General features: G+C 34.3%; 1 protein-coding gene across 1 annotated transcript in view; it reads right to left on the bottom strand.

The window, feature by feature from the left end:
- The window catches only part of ADGRL2 (adhesion G protein-coupled receptor L2), a 268,676-nt gene that overhangs the window by 203,457 nt on the left and 47,422 nt on the right, over positions 1–17,797 (bottom strand). Inside the window, exon 2 of the mRNA XM_027575091.2 lies at positions 13,343–13,384. The gene's annotated coding sequence lies outside the window, so the exon portion shown is untranslated. The remainder of the gene's footprint in view (positions 1–13,342; positions 13,385–17,797) is intronic.

Below are 17,797 nucleotides of genomic sequence, written 5' to 3'. Positions count from 1 at the left end.
TGGCTCTAGAACTGGGAGAGCCCACTATCAGTAAGCATTTTCTTACATGGAAGTGCCTAGGGTATAAATTCTTCTAGAATAGTAAGTTTGAGTTTAAAAAATTGTGTTTTTCGACCCTGGAAGTAGTGTGTCTGGCAGCTGTGTGGCCCATAGCGAACCAGAGGAAGAGAAGAGCGAAGCCAAGGTGTACTGTGTCTGTATGCACCTGCTTCTGATAAAAATGGCCACCTGGGTGCGGGTGGAATCCACTTTGGTATTTTTGGCTAACTATTAGGAAATGGCAGGTGTGCGTGTGCTATCTTCCTGCCCATCTATAATCAACCCGAAATGCTATAAATTCTATGATAGGGGTGCCTGGGTGGCTCAGTTGGTTAGGCGACTGCCTTCGGCTCAGGTCGTGATCTCAGGGTCCTGGGATCGAACCCCACATCAGGCTCTCTGCTCGGCGGGAAGCCTGCTTCTCCCTCTCCCACCCCCCCTGCTTATGTTCCCTCACTCGCTGTCTCTCTCTCTCTGTCAAATAAATAAAATCTAAAAAAAAAAAATTATATTGTAAATGAGGAAAGTGTGACAAAGGAAGGGTACTTTGTCTAAGGTGCTAATAGTAAGGTAAGTATTAGACGTGTCTTTGAGACTCTAAAACGTGCACGTCTTGTTTCAACATTCTTTTAGCTGAAAAACATTTTTCTCTGAAAACAATCTTACATAGCAACCCAATCAGTTAATAAACAATTAATGTATGCTCTAATTAAAGCAAGATGAAGGCTAAGATTTCACGCTCAGCTACACCTTCTCTACTTTGAGCAGTGCCCAAAGTACCTCTGTGAAACTTAGTGCTCTTAAGATCAAGTTGGAAAAACAATGATTTCCAAAATGCTGCCTCCCTCAGACCCACTCTTGTTCACCTTGGTAAATAATTTATTCAACAAACATACTGTGTCACTATTGACCGCCAGACTCTAGGAATGCCAAGATAAATAAATACTGTCTGCCGTCAAGAAGCTCATAGCCTGAGGGAGGAGAAAAATACAGGAAAAATAAATTAACAAGCAAATAACAACCACCAATATTGAGATTTTTCGTATCAGTTCTCACAACTGTAAGAGATGGGAATGTTTAGCTCTTTAACAGATGAGAAAACCAAAATCAGAGAAGTTAAGAAGATGATGTAATGTCATGCATCCCCTGAGTGTCAGAATAAGGATTATCATCCTGGTCCCAGGGGTGCCAAAACCCAGATTCTCTTCTGTAGGATGCAGCCTGCAATTTGTGGTAAATCTTTAACAAAGTAAGCACATTTTACCACAGATTTAAATTTAAAATGCAAATCTCTTAAACAAAAGCCTACAGAAACCAACAGATTAAATCATTAAAATCATTATCATAATAATACCACTTTACACAGCCACTGTCTTCACACACCTATTAGCTCCTTCCCTCTCACAACAACTCTATGACGTAGGAAAGGCAGGGATTATTTGGCTTTCACTGAGGGGGAAGTAAGTCTCTGGGCTATTCATGGAAGGTAACCTGGTGGGGTGAAATTTACTGGCCTAAGGGAAAAATACCTTATCTTGCAATCACTATCTCTAACTAGTAGTGAGACTGTGGACAAGTCAACTAACCATGGTAGGTGACAGTTTGCTCCTCAGTAAAAGCAGAGTCCAGATCTTTCATCCTTCAGTTAAGGGCCTTTCAGTTCTGACATCTGCAAGATACTATATGGCTTGGTCAAGAATAGAATCTACCTTCTATTCCAAAGCCTTCTATGATTTCATGCTACTTGTTAATATTAAGCTGTAGGGAAACTTCCTGGTTTCCTAGGCATAGAATTTGGTCATGTAACAATTTAATTTCTAATCTAATTTATGTTTAATTATAATTAGACCAAACTAATTGAAAATATAGGTGAATAGTCCTGACTGGTTAGAAGCTGTGAACCCACATGATAAGTCAAGAACCTGTGGGTGGGGAAACATTTGAGAAAAATCTAGATGAATATAAAGAAGAGCCACAGAGAAGTGATAGCACTATGTGACTGCACCACAGATTTCCTGTACAGAAGGATGTTTTTCTAGTGCAGACCACAAAATTATCAGGGCAGCAACATATCTTAGTGTTTGGGATTTTGGTCTCAAAGTATCTGCAGAAACTTATTCCTCAGAAAGCAAAACACTGACAATTTCTTGACCGACCTTGCTGATAATTTCATTTCCCAGACAGCAAAGTAAGCAGTAAGGGGAACTCCTACTCTGAACCCAATTCTGACAGAAACCAGTAGGTAAGATGGAAATGATGGGAACCTTGGAGAAAAGCAGCCATGCACTCTCAGAGTTTGATTTAAGCAGTGTTCTGCCTATGCAAACACAAATGATTCTAATGAGCAAGAAAATGGGGAGGAAACCAAAGAAACCAGTGTGCATCACAGGGACCAACTGACTGGCTCTGAATTTAAAAGAGTATGTGCAAAAGATGGTAAAAGGGGGCACATAATCAAGCACAAATTTGGGAAGGTAAGATAGATCTATAAAAATAACATCAGCAAGACTAAAGCACAAAAAGAGCTAGGGCTTGTGAAAGATGCCAAAGAAAACAAAAATGATTTCCTTAGCATGAAATGAGGAAGAAGATCAATACAGGAATAGGCCCGTTTTTTTTTAAGTTGAAGACATAACATTTATTCATGAAAAGGAAAGGAAAGCATCTTTACTTCTCTATGTTTCTTCCTTGCTGGTTCATTCGTATCTCTGTTTACATGCCATCTCTTCAGAGTGGACCCTGACCACCCTTTATAAAATAATTCTGACATCCTCTGATTCTTAAGCTTTTTATTCTTCCAATCACTGACTGCCATTATTTCACATACTTAGGTGTTTTTCTTCTCCTGTACTAGAATGTAAGCTATCTGAGTGCAAGGAGTTTTGATTTGTTCAATACAGTATCTTGAGTGCCTTGTATGTACCAAGTACTACTCAATAAATATTTGTTGAATGAATGAAATAAAGACCATTAGACATTGGCCAAAAATTGAAAGACAAAATAGCTAAAGTGATTTCTAATGTAAATAACATTTATTGAGGATCCAGTAGGTGTCATACACCTATGTATTTATTTGCATTTTTTCATTTAATCATCCTAGCTACAAAGCATGCATCATTATCAGATTGATAATGTCCCAGATGATACAACTAGAGAGGTGTAGAGCTAGGATTTGAGCCAAGATTTAAGTCCATGGTTTGAGCACTTCATCTGTATGCTAGGAGAACCTGACTGGTCTAGGTGCCAATATGTTTCTGGACCCCTATGAATTATTACCAGAGACCTTCTAAGTGAGATTATGGATTGTTTACCTGGTTACCTTTGAGAAACAGGATGAAGGGGATAAGAGACTATTTTATGTTAAAAAAAATGGCAGAGTATGCAAACTTCGAATCTATGAAACTAATGTTACTTGGGAGAGAATAGCCTAGATTATATTTATAAAAGACAATTACAAATCACAAGCACAAAAGACAATTTTGTGAGCATTTTTTTAAGTGGCTATTAGGATAAAGTATAAATTCACAAGAATAAGCTATTCAGCCCAATCTTATATATTATTTTCTACAAAATTGATAAACCAGTATATTAGGGCAATAGAAATAGATATCTGGATTCTAGCAAGCCATTTAATAAGGTTTTCTTTATATCCTTGTGGCCCAGATAGAGAAATATAGGTTTGGGAATAGTACTATTATGTATTTTCATAACTGACTGAATGATTGCACCCAATGGCAATTTTAAGGAATCTGTGTCAGCCTGGAGGAAGGTTTTTCAAGTGGCATACCACAAGTCTTGGCCTTGGCTTTGTCTGAGGTAAACATATTTATCAATGACTGAGATAAATCTGTAAGAAGGCATACTTGTCAAAAATTGGTTACATGAGATAGGAAAAGTGAGCAGTAGATACATTAGGTTACAAGATCAGGATCTAAAAGTTCTTAACAACTAAAAAGTGGGCAAAATCTAACAATATATAATTTGGTTGGAATAATTGTGAGGTCCTGCCTTGGGACAAAACACCAACTGCCTAAATTCAATTTGAGGGATATGAGATTTACTAACAGTATTATGAAGAAGAAAAGAGGAGCTTTGCTTGGCAGTGAATCAATGGTATAATATGATCACAGAAGAAGTACAAGGAGGAGGAGGTGGAGGAAGAGGAGGGAGAGAAAGAAAAAGAAGAAGATGAAGAAGAAATAATTTCAATGCATTAATAAATTTAGGATGTGCATAGAATAATGGAGGATATAATCTGATTGTATTTCACGCTCTTCAGATTACCAAGATCAGATCTCAGAGCAACATTTTAAGGAAAACACGAATGGAAAAGTTACAAAACTTCTGGAATTTAGCAGCCTGCATGGTAAGGGGACTTAAAACCATCTCACATGAGAAAAGGTTAAAAGAATTGAGGAACTTTTAACCTGAAAGTTATTATATTTGACAGCTTTATTAGAATAGTATAAACATAAATATTATAATTGTAATAGTTATTCATCATTTACTATTTGCTAGATACTGTGCTAAGCATTCTATGTTAATTAATGCTAGCCGCAACCTCAAGAGGTAGGTTCTAGTTATGGATTAGAAAATTGAGACTGAGAGAGATTAAGTTAACACATCTGAGGTTATAAAATCTAGCAAGATAATGCTTGACCTTGAACCCAGGTCTGTCTTTCTCCAGTGCCTGCCCATTTATCCTCTATGGCAGATTTCCCCCCACTACATGGAAACTCAATTATGTATTGTGTGTGTGTGTGTGTGTGTGTGTGTGTGTGTGTGTGTTTACATATGTGTTGATAAAATTATGCAAAATGAGAGAGAATCCAAACTATTTACAGTATAAAGCTTGGAAATGGAACATCAACATTTTAAATGTGGATGTCTTGGGTAATGAGAATATGGCTAGTTCCTTCTTTTATCCACTTCTTTTAATTTCCAAGTTCTCTTGACTAACCCTATTCTAATTTCATGAAAGTCTCGCCTATATTTTTTGAATTAAAGATTATTTTGTGCAAGTGAGATTAGCTTTATTCTGAATGTCCCAAGATGCTGAATTAAGATGCTGCAAGGTATAATGAGGCACAATTCAGTTTAAAAACCAAACCTCTTATAGTCAGATTTTTTCAAAGATGCAGTATCTTGATTGTAGAAATAGTGAACTTTCTGCTTCTGGAGATGCTAACGCAAGTCTAGAAACACTACAGTTTTATTGTTCTATGTGGTTAAGATTATAATCTGAAGGATCAACCATGTTAGAAATATGAGCCAGGAAAAAATAAGCCAAGGACTAGGTAGTTATGAATATGTCACTTCATACTGAGGCCTTTCAGTCGGCTTAAGAAGCCTTATTTCGTAGGTACTTGTAATAAAATATTTGTGCAATGAATACATGAATGTACACATTTAGAACAGGAAAAGTAGACCATGGATAATATTTAGTTTTTGTACCAGACTTTTTACAAAGTGTGCGCACATAGCAAAGACTGTACTGAAAGAGGGCATGCTCATTTGTTTACTCAAGTTCTAAAGTACTCCTGGCTGTTGACATCTGAGTACAGAGTAAGTGTTCCCTCCAGGAAGTGTCATTTGGGCATGACCTCTACTCATACACACTCTCCCTCTCTGCCTCCATTCCAGACTCCTGTAAGCATACCATTTATTATTTTTACTTTTTAAAGATTTTATTTATTTATTTGACAGAGAGAGAGACACAGCAAGAGAGGAAACACAAACAAGCAGGGGGAGCAGGAGAGGGAGAAGCAGGCTTCCCGCGAAGCAGTGAGCCCGATGCGGGGCTCGATTCCAGGATCCTGGGATCATGACCTGAGCTGAAGGCAGATGCTTAACGACTGAGCCACCCAGGCGCCCTCATTTTTTTTTTTTTTTTTTTTTGTAAACCAGGACTTCCACTAACTAAACTGAAAGTTCCGCAAAATCAAGAATCAATGTCTGTTTTGATATTTCTATATTATATAATGCTTGATATCATAAATGCTTGATATCAAAAAAACACAAAACACATGAATTAATGGTTTGGCAAATATATTCAGCAAGTTTTTCTTTTGTTATCTAACTACGGTCAGAAAAAGTGCTTTTGATTTCAAGTGTAGACTACTGCAGAGTTTACTTTTAAGTATTGCCGTTATTTGTTATCTTTCTTTTTAAGAGTCATGCTTCCTATCTATGGGTAGATACAAAGACCCACTGCTTCAGCCTTGAAACTATTTTTATTTTTAATTTAAGGTAAGAAAAGCAGTATGATTTTTCTTTTCGGGGTATAAAGTTGTCAATTTTTGCCAAATGATAAGTGTGTAAATCAAGTTTATGATATGGAGGACAACATTAGAGTTTGAGATCTTACTTCCTTTTCAAAGGTGAACTCTAAACCCACATTCACTTGAGGTCCTCCTACAACACAATTTGTATCACTATGAGTAGGGCCAGGCCACAGAATAAATAACTACAAAAGAAGTAAATGTTCTGCAAGTCCTTTCATATAGTTGCAGCAGTGAAGGGTTTTACAGTGAACAAACTAGATAGGCTTCATTTATTTTTACTATTCTACATATTAAAGTATCTTTATGACTTTTTTGTAGCTTCTCAGAAGACAGACATATTGTAACCTACAATAAGTATAGACCTTTAACAAGAAAATATCTGAAATTGAATTGTTAATATAAAGGAATCACCAGTTTACTTCAAAAAGGTGTAATTAGATTTACTCTTCAAGAAACACTGTGATCATGGAAGGCATAGTAAGAAATATATTTTCAAAAGGCTGAGGTCAGAAGTTTGGGGGAAGCTGTCATATGATCATTAATAAAAAATGGGCAAATAAATGTAACAGATTCCATTATTCATAAGATCAACTTAGGAACATATTAAAAATATCATTTTCTAGACCACATGCCCATAGATTCTGAATCAATAGAAATTGTCTGGGGTCTGAAAATCTATAATTAAAAGAATGCCACCCAAAATTCTGATGCACAGCCAGGTTCAGGAACCATGGGCTTTACCCTAGGGATAAGAAGAGACTACAGAGCAGAACTTGTTCTCAATAAGTGGGTTTGCCAGCATGACTATGAATGTTTAAATTAGAATGATGAGAAGCTGATGGCTGCTGGAATATTTCAAGAAAAACAAAGCCTAAAATAAGGCAATAACAGTGGGCACAGAGAGTAGAGCAGACATTTTTGCAACACATTTTATGAGTAGATTTGACAGACAGGGTATTTCTTCTGAGGACTCTCTCCCTGGTTTGTAGATGGTGGTCCTCTCCCTGGGTCCTCACATGGTCTTCCTCTGTGTGTGTCTGTGTCTTAATCTCTTCTTATACGGATACCATCATGTTGGATTGGGGCTCATCCATATGACCTCATTTAATCTCAATAACCTCTTTAAAGGTTCTCTCTGCAAATACAGCCATATTCTGAGGTACTGGAATTTTTGATTTTTTTTTTAAGTAATCTCTATTCCCACCATGGGGCTTGAACTCATGACCCCAAGATCAAGAGTCACATGTTCCACTGACAGAGTCCGCCAGACATCTCTGGAGTTTTGGATTTTAACACATGAATTGGGGCAGGGGAGGCACAATTCAGCTCATAACACCCAACTGGGAAAGGAATTAAAATGGACCAACCAGGTCCTTAATATAACATCAAATGCTCAATAAATATTACATTCTTCCCTTAAATTTCAGTCCCTTTCTCTTCAGGCCATGTAAAAATCTCAAATAGAAAACTGGAAAATAATACATCTAGGAAGGGCTACATGATGGAATCCCTCTAGATACCAGAAGTTCTAATTGTCAAAATAATAGGGATCTTAAACCTTATTATAAGGAATAATCTTAGATAATCCTTTTAACTTTGACCTGCCTCAAGAATAAATCAGAGGGAAGAAGTACATTCTGGTCAAGGCAGGGCTTCAAAAGAACTCACCCAGGACTTTTCCCAATTCCCCTCCCTTGTGGTGGAAAAGGTATTAAAAGTATTATTCATCTATTGCCTTCTATGATTATCAGCATGCAGTGAAACCATCTCAGAATTTAATTTTCTTTATATAAGTGTAGTTATCAGGACCATTTTGGTTGCAAGTTACAGAAATAACTCAAATAAGCTTCAGCAAAGCAATTTACTGGTTCATGGATCCCTAGAAAGTTTAATAACTGGAATTAAGTCTCAAAATCAGCCTTCCTTGGGATCCGTAAGCCCATGTATTCTCCCTTTGCCTACAAATCGGCTCCATAATTCCAGTTTAAAAAATTACAAGGGCAGATTATAATTGGCTCAGTTTTGGCCAGTGGGTACCATAAGACCAATCAGGAGTTCAAGGTCAAGTGAGAATAAATTCCTTTCTAGAAATTTCCAAAACACAAATGTAAAAATATTTGGAAGTCCTTGAGATTTTGGGTGAAAATAACATGTTGCAAAAATAAAGGATATTCTAAAAATTTAGAATATGCTTATCATTTTGAGTATTCAGCTAAATGGAATCTGTCTACAAAAAAAGTTTGAAAAATAGATTTTTTGTAATAACCATCAGTATACATTTTGGTATTTTTATTCTAGTACAGTATTTACCATCTTTACTGGTTTGTTTAAGCTGAACAAAAAAGTATCTATTCTTATTTCTACTCTTTTTTGTTTCCCAAAGTTCTTATAGCTTGGTAAATAAATGTGATCAAATTCCATTTCAATATAACCAGGTTTAGCTTGCAAGTTAAACCTCACTATATTACTAATTTATAACATTATAGAAAGGAAAGTTTATGTTATTCATGAGGAAATTAAATCCAAAAAAATATTTTTGAATTTAGTTTTATGTGCATCAATGAAGGGAAGAATAAAAAAGACAAAAAAGAATGAAAATGGTAATTCTAATATTTGAAGTCTTTGTGGGTCTGATTCTGCTTTTTATCTTTTTTCACCTGATTCTTGATCATTTGCCCCCTCCGTTTTTTTAATAGTGTGTTTGTGATTTCTGACTGTGGGCTTATACTAATGGAATTTTATCTGTTAAAATTCTTGGAGTGATGGAATAAAGATGGGCTCTCTAGAGTGAATTTTCTTTTGATTTTACTAAGCCCAAAAGGCACAACTAGGGACCAGCTTAAATTTTTATCTTGGAGTCTTTAGACCACTGAGATTATGTGAATTTTTGTTAGAAACAAAGTAAGGCTGGTTTATGATTATGAATTTTCAGAGGAGAATTTTTTTTCTCTTTAGTTATGCATTTAAGACTTACAATTTTTCTTGCAGTCCTCTATGGGATGGATTTATTTGTAGACCAGGTTAATGATGAGGATATAGCCATTTTGGATCCTAGCACTAAGCCTTGGGCTTTGTCATTTTTTCTAGTATGAGCAAGAACATGAAAAGTAAAATTCTTGCTCACCCCATTCAGTAAATGTCCTTAAGGTAAGAAATATTTCAGTGTTCAACAACCATTTGTGAGAGAAATTATGTTGTCCTCTAAATTACTGTAGAAAAAAATGGTAAAATTTCATATCCATCAAAGATAAAAAAAAGGAAAAACTTTTAACTTGATAGAGGATATCTACAAAACCCCCACAATTTAATGGTGAAATTTTCATAGGATTTTTTTTAAAAATCAGGGAAAAACAAAGCTGTCTACTATCACCATTTCTGTACAATACTGGGCATGATGTCGACTTGGTGGAATATACAAAAACGAAATGGTATAAGAACTAGAAGAAATAAAAATGAAATTACTCACAGAAGAAATCATTGTTTTCATAGGAAATATAAGAGAAAATACAGATAAATTATGAGAATTAATTAGAAAGTTCAGAAGGTTTTCTGGATAAAATAAAAATACAAAAATTTGTGCTACCATGTATCAGAAACAAATGTTTGAAACCATCACTTTAAAAAAGAAATAATTGGGGCACTTGGTCATGATCCCGGGGTCTTGGGGTCCTGGGATTGAGCCCCACATCGGGCTCCCTGCTCACTGGGGAGTCTGCTTCTCCCTCTGCTTCTCCCTACCACTCCTGCTCTCCCTCTCTCTCTCTCTCAAAATAAGCAAAATCTGGGCTGCCTGGGTGGCTCAGTCATTAAACATCTGCCTTCGGCTCAGGTCATGATCCCAGGGTCCTGGGATCAAGCCCTGCATCAGGCTCCCTGCTCGGCGGGAAGCCTACTTCTCCCTCTCCCACTGCCCCTGCTTGTGTTCCCTCTCTTGCTGTCTCTCTCTCTGTTGAAAAATAAATAAAATCTTAAAAAAAAAGAAAGACATCTTGTCTTCAAAGACAATGGCTATCAACAGATAACATATTTAACTGCTCTAAAAGCAGAGCTTTATTATTATTATTATTATTTTTAAACAGAATAATCTAGTGGCAGTATTCAGTGCATGGAGTGAACTCCCTCTTATAAAAAGCCCATCAACTGTTTTTTGCTAATTAAGATGAATATTATTCCTGTGAAATGAACCAAAAAGTTATATGAGACCGGAAATCCCAAAAGAGATCTATAATCTACAAGAATAATTGCATGCAATTTTAATTGAAGGAAAAGGAGAGAACTGTTTTTAATCTTTGCTTTTTTCAATATCTTAAAACTAATCAACCTGTTGGCCAATTAACAATTCTTTACTATTACTACATCTGCTCTAAAAATTGACATTTGATATATTGGAAACTGTTGTGGAATTTTAAAAGATAAATGGCAAAATGACTATTGGCTATAGTTAACTCCAATATGAAATTTTTGTCATTAATGAAATAAAGTAACAAATTTTTATTAATGTTCTCAGAAATAATATATTTTATTATTCATTGAAGACTAGATGCTGTGACTATTCACAGAAATATGCGTTCAATCTTCGTTCATTAAGTCAGAATTGGGAATGAGAGGAAAGATCTATTTTGTTGAAGTGCAGATTAATTACACTGAGAAATTTGCTTTATTTAAATAGTTGGCATTTATCTCTAATCTACTAGAAAAACTTGTTAATGCTGAAGATTTATTTTATTTTAAAGTTAGTTTGAATAGATACATGTCAAACAAAATATGTATTTACATTTCAATTCAGTTCATGTAGTACAGAAAATGAGTGGCTTGCTTAAATTTGCAGTTACAAATCAGAAAGAAATAATTGGAATGAGCAGATGTTTTAGTTATCCAATAATTTGTTACGTTGACGCAATCTAGGTTATGGATGGAAAGTTAATTTTGTTTTTTTTTCTAAAATGTCATGATATGTCAGTTGTACTAAAGATACAACTAAAGATGTTATATCTAAATATACTAAAGATATCTTTATCTTTAAGGTATCTTGTGCTAAATGTTCCTTATAATTGCCTGGTTGTCTATTATACTTTCTTTCAATCTTGTACCTTAAAATAATTCTACACATTAAACTTGCAAAGATGACTATTTGGTTGTAGATGAGTAAATTACACACATTTTAGATCAAAGGTTTTGTTATTATTGAGTAGTTTGATTTACTGACTTAAAGTTTGAGTTATTTTAAAAGTTTTACCTTCATGTTTTAGCCTTTCCCTAGCTAGACCTTTTCTCCTTTTTAAAAAATATCTATTTATTTATTTATCTATAAGAGATTTTATTTTCAAGTAATCTCTACACCCAACATGGGACTCAAATTTACAACCGGGAGATTCAGAGTCACATGTTCTACTGACTGAGTCAGCCAGGTGCCCCTAGACATTTTGTTCTGAAAAAGTTCCTAAAATACCAAAAATGTTTATTTTTTTCACACACATTTGCCTGAATTCTAGGAGCACTTTTGTATTGTAGTAAAATTAATAAAAGTGATAGACTAGATCTCATTTAAAATCCTTCATTGTCTTTTTTTTTTTTTTTAATCCAAGTAATCTTCAATTTATATTTTTGGCTCCTTCTGTGATTAGGTGGGTTTTTTTGTTTTTGTTTTTGCTTTTTTTAAATTGTATAAGATCATTTTGATTATGCAATTGGCACAAGAGGTATTTCCTCTATTATATAGATCTATATTTCATTAATAATGAATATACAGTTTTGAGTAGCCTATTCAAATAATACTTTCATTCTGATTATAAAAATCATACATATATTTTTTAAAGATTTTATTTATTTGTTTGAGATAGAGTGAGAGCACAAGCAAGGGGCGAGGAGAAGGGCAGAGGAAGAGGGAGAAACAGACTCCCCACTGAGCAAGAAGGCTGACACGGGGCTTGATCCCAGGACCCTGGGATCATGACCTCAGCCGAAGGCAGATGTTTAACTGACTGAGCCACCCAGGCACCCCATAATACATATTTATTATTGGAAATGAAGATGGAATGAAGACTATTAAACCACCCATATTCCCACTGTTTTGTGCATCTTTTGTGAAACTTTTTCTAAGCTTACCACCAGTATGCTCTCAATTCTCTCTCCACTGGATGTACACGCACACATGTACACAATATATAATGTATGTATTCTGTGTTGTGCTTTTTCACTTATTAATACTTTTTGATGATTGGTTTATTTCAAAGAGATTTTTTCCTACAGTGAGAAATTCCTTCTTTTTATAGGGAATATCGAAGACCACTGAGGGGAAAAAAAACTTCATAGGAGACAGTAATAACTTGCTGAGAAATATCATTTTACATTGACCTTTCCCAGTCAATAAAATTAATTTTTATTGTTATTTGAATTGTAAAGAGGTTATGATTAAGACTAAAACTAAATATTACCTTTTTTGCATCATAAAAACAAAAGGCAAGAAAACTATGTGTTTAAACAAAATCATACAGTATCTAGGTTGCCTAGGAGAAGTTATAATATATGCTCTTAAAAAACAAACATTTTTAAATTCACAGATGCTGCAAAGCCCTGGTCAAACATAAATTACAATCAGTTTTTATGTAACAGTAAAAATTCCAAAGGACTCTTACTCACTCACTCTCAATATGTATCACAGATATGCTTTTTCTTTATGCTTATAGAATATAAACCACATTTATTTCTATATCTGTGTATATTTTAAAATAAATTACCCCAGAAAACAAAATGTTGACTACACTGTGTTCAAATGCAATACAACAAAGAAAACAGAAACTTTATATTCCCTCTGAAGAACCTGGAGCATATATGGTGAGAATTTTGGAATGCTTATAGAATTTGAATGCAGCATCCATTTATTTCAAGAATATAAGCTACCTTATAATTATAAGATCATTCAATATATTTAGCAAATGCCACTCCACTTTTATTATAACAATTCACTTTTTCTTTTTTGTGTTGAGTACTATCATATATAGAAAGAGTTCTTTACTTACCATTCTGGGAAAAATGAAATTTATCATTATGCCATACATACCCTGGAAAGCAAAGAAAATATTATTATTTATTATACCTCCATCCACAGGGGTTCTAACCACCAAATGTAATGCATCAGCAGCAAAACAAAAATGAAGTAAATCTATTGCAGAAAACATGAATCAGTGTTCTAAGAATTATTGAACACATATCGCATGCCTTTGGACAGAGCTACTTTAAAAGATTAAACAATTGTGATAAGTAGTTTCAAAGTCTGAAATAAAACATTTTATTTTCCGCAAACAAATATTATAGGATTAAGAGAATATTGTCAATGAACTGTTTATTCTTCTCCCCTTTCGCTCAGTTGAATCTTTCAATGATACAGAGGGGACAGCCATGCCTAGAACTTTTTAAGGGAAATCTGAGGTTCACTCTACTTTCTTGAAGTCAACATTAATGACCATTTTTTTAAAAATGTAAATTAGTTTCCTGTTTGGAATCTTGAACTGGAAATCTGATGTAGGAACTGAGAAACAAAATTAGGAGTCCAAGCTCCTACTTTTTCACACTAAATAAATGATAATAAAGCATTATTTATATTCTTATTGTTTTCTGTTGATTAAAAACAAGGTTTTAATTGCATCACATGATACTAATTAGAACAAAATTATATTTTAAAAAAAGCATTTGCTCTTGAATTTATTGTGTTCTTTAAAATTTTTTAATTAACACTTTCACATTTAATAATTAGTAAAAAATAACCTTTCTTAATGTCAATAGTTCTAATATAAAGAAACATGTCCAGGGGCGCCTGGGTGGCTCAGCCATTAAGCATCTGCCTTTGGCCCAGGTCATGATCCCAGGATCCTGGGATTGAGCCCTGCATCCAGCTCCGCATTGTGCTCCCTACTCGGCGGGAAGCCTGCTTCTCCCTCTCCCACTCCCCCTGCTTGTGTTCCCTCTCTCACTGTGTCTCTCTGTGTCAAATAAATAAATAAAATCTTAAAAAAAAAAAGAAAGAAACATGTCCAAATGTGAGAAAATATGCTTTTCTCATATCCTGAAAAATGTTATTACCTATTGGTCGTTTTTCGTTCCTTTATTTATTTTTTAAATATCAAAAACTTAATTTAGAGAAAAACACAATGAGTTCATCTCCCTCAACCCCTCTACCAAAACTAGATGATGGCTAACGAAATTTTAATGGATAACACTCAGAAAGGGTTTTTACTTGAATTTTTGGATAATGCTATTTCAGACCCTTCAGGATTATTTTTGAATAAAGTAATGTTGAATAAAAATTGTCATATGTAAATGTAATCTGAATCATGACTTCCAAGAAAGATGTTTCTACAAATGAGAACTAGCTAAAATTTCAAATGACAAATATATATTTTTAAGTAAGCTCTATCTATGCCCAACATGGAGCTTGAACTCATGACTCTGAGATGAGGAGTTGCATGCTCTCCTGACTTAGCCAGCCAGGCGCCCCTCAAATGACAAATATTGATGTTCACAAAATCTACTTTTTTCTAAAGAATAAAATTAAGATTTGAAGTGTGTCCTATTTAGATTTTGACACTGAAGACATCATATTTTTTAGGCATTTTTATTCTTAAAGAAATATTTGGGTAGAAAATATGGAAGTCTGAAATTCTGTAGTGATTCAGGAATTCTGCCAATGATTGTAGTTTCTTTTAAGAAAACTATTTTCATACTTCATTATAAATATTAATAATTTATTTCAAAATTTGTATTTATTGATTTTTATTGAAATATTTTAATGGAAACAATTCTTTAACTTAGGAATACTTCACTGATGTGGTGCTTATTCTCAAATAATTATCAATATAATTTTTGATATTATAATTCATATTTATAATTTCTAAACTGCTAAAAAAAAAAAAGCAAAGTATTTTTAAACACCAGCTCCTGAAGAGGGCAGCACGTTCTAGATATTATTGAATTCTAAGCTCAAATCTGACAGCTTTGGCTTTAGTATACTTTTTTTAAGAACTTGAGGAGAGAAAAAATTGGATATTTTTTTTATAGATGTCTGCTCCCATGATACAATAAACTAGCAGAAATTCTAGGCAGTTGTAGACCAAGGTCAAAACTGTATTTGATTATTAAAAGAGAACATTCAAATTAGACACCTAAAGCAATGTATTTAGAAAGGGAACAACAAAATACTAGTAAGGAGACTTTCCATGAGGAATGCGTTTTATCTTAATACTGTAGATAACTTTTCCTATTGGCAGTGCATTGACTGTCAAAACTACTAAAGGGGTTAGATTTAATTATCTCACTTCTTGCACATTTCATCTCAATTGCTATGGCAACATTCAGTTGCCTCAGCAGCAATGCACACTTTAATCAGATATTTCCTCCTTATTTCTCTATGAGCCAAAACTGTGTAGTCAAATTTACAACCAAGTCCTGATGAATCTGATAACGCTTCCTACAATTTAATGGGCAACTTGCCTCCACCCACACATATAAATATTTTCAGAGAGGCTTGTAACTATTGGACAAGTATAATACTTGATAAGAATATACATTTGGACTTTCCTATTCCATTGATTTTTTTTTCTCTCTTTCTGCTATCATTCCTTTATTAGAAGTTTTTTTTACCAATTCAAAACTCAATCCAGCAAGTCACTACCATGGGTCATCTAACCTCAGTGGGAGAGCCGATGAGTAAGGGAAACAACCTCTCACGTTCAAATGCCAGCCCTCTTGAAGAAGCCTATTGAATTATTTGCATTTTATCTGAATATATTTGGAATTGGCACATCAAAGAGCCTCTATTTCTTGAAAGCAGGTAAGAGAAGGAAGAAAAATAACTGAAGACAAAGCAAAACGTATGAAATAGGAGGAAAACTGTAGGGTATCAGACCTAGAGGGCCAAGCATGCAGGAAATTTAGTCAAGCTTCAATAGTAGCAATTTTAATGAGAAGTAAAAGCATGATGCATTAAATTGTTGATGTCACTTGGGTGAATATTAACCATCTACATTGTTGGACAAATCATCATTTTAGCATTTTGCAAAAGACGAGAGAAACTTTTCTGGCCATACAAGGAATATTCAAACTGTCTTCAAGTCTGATTTAAAGGGTTAGCTTATTATATTTTCATAAATGCTTGGAATTTTTCAAATAGTAACTATATTTTAATTTGATACTGTATAATAAATTTTTTTAGAAACAGTAATTAAGAAGTAAAGTGATCTAAGGTCTTCTTAACAATTTCAGGGGCTGCTAAAATTTGTATTTATTTTACCCTAAAGTTGTGATAGTTCTCTGGAGGGAAATTTTATACCAGTAGCTAGCAATAATATTTCAACATGATTTTTCAGTCATCACTTAAGAGTGTCTAGTCAAATTTTCACTAATAGAAGCAACCAAAAAGATGCTTTCTGTAGCTGGGTTTCTGACATTTTAATAGCAATTTCTAGATTGTATCTTAGGTATTATAGACCACTAAATACAGCATTCAATCAAAACATAAGCAAACATAAAGATTATTTAAGGTACCAGTTGTACATATTTTTAACTTTAATTGAGCTGATTATTAATAGAGTATGTTCAAAATCTACTCATTAATGATGAAGTTTGGATGCCATATAACCTTAGGAGTAGCTGAAGGAATAGTAGTTTAATTAAAGAGAACCCTGCAGAGGAAGAGAAGCATGGAATCTATCTTCAAATATTCGAAGGGCTTCTTATGCAAAGGAGACAGTAAGTATCTTAGAAAACCAAGAGAAATGGTAGAAATTTCAGAGAAGTGGATTCCAGTTCTATATAAAGAAAATTTTAAGACAATTAGAATTTCTCAAACAATGGCTCAAGCTATGAAGCAGTAAGTTTCTTGTCAAGGCATATTTTATAAACTGTTTGCATAAAGACTGTTTATTTTCTGTTGCTTTAATTCTGGGATAACATCGTAGAAAACATGGTAGAATCACTCCACAGATTTAGATTTGGGAGTTCAGATGAGTCACTTCTTAATGAATTTTTCAAGTACCAGTCCTTTATGTCAGTATGGAAACCTAGCAATGATCTGCAAACAGCATATTCAGCAGCAAGTTTGCAAATCCTACTCTGGAGAAATGGTCTAAATGAGAAAAACAAACAGTTCTTAGTGAAGAGTTATCTAAAACCTCCAAAGACACATGTAAATCAGTCCTAACTGGCATTCTTTCAAGAACATCAGTAGATGCCAAGGAGTGACTAAGGGTGAAGAATGAGTTTCCCTTTCAGTCTTCTTGGCTCTTCTACCTAAAGCTGGGGTGTTGCCAGACAATGTATGCCGCTGTGTTGGACTTATTTTCTGGATGAAAGGAAGATGTTGGCACTATCCTCAAACTCTGTATTCACTTAAGAAATAATAATTGCTCAATTAAAGGTCCAGAGTTTTTTCTGTACCCAGAGAAATTAAAAGTTGAAGAGAGAATTGCGCATGATGTGGG

Source organism: Zalophus californianus, chromosome 4 (genome assembly GCF_009762305.2).
Source record: "Zalophus californianus isolate mZalCal1 chromosome 4, mZalCal1.pri.v2, whole genome shotgun sequence".
In the NCBI taxonomy this organism is placed as follows: Eukaryota; Metazoa; Chordata; class Mammalia; order Carnivora; family Otariidae; genus Zalophus; species Zalophus californianus.
This window is presented reverse-complemented; position numbering and strand designations above follow the sequence as displayed.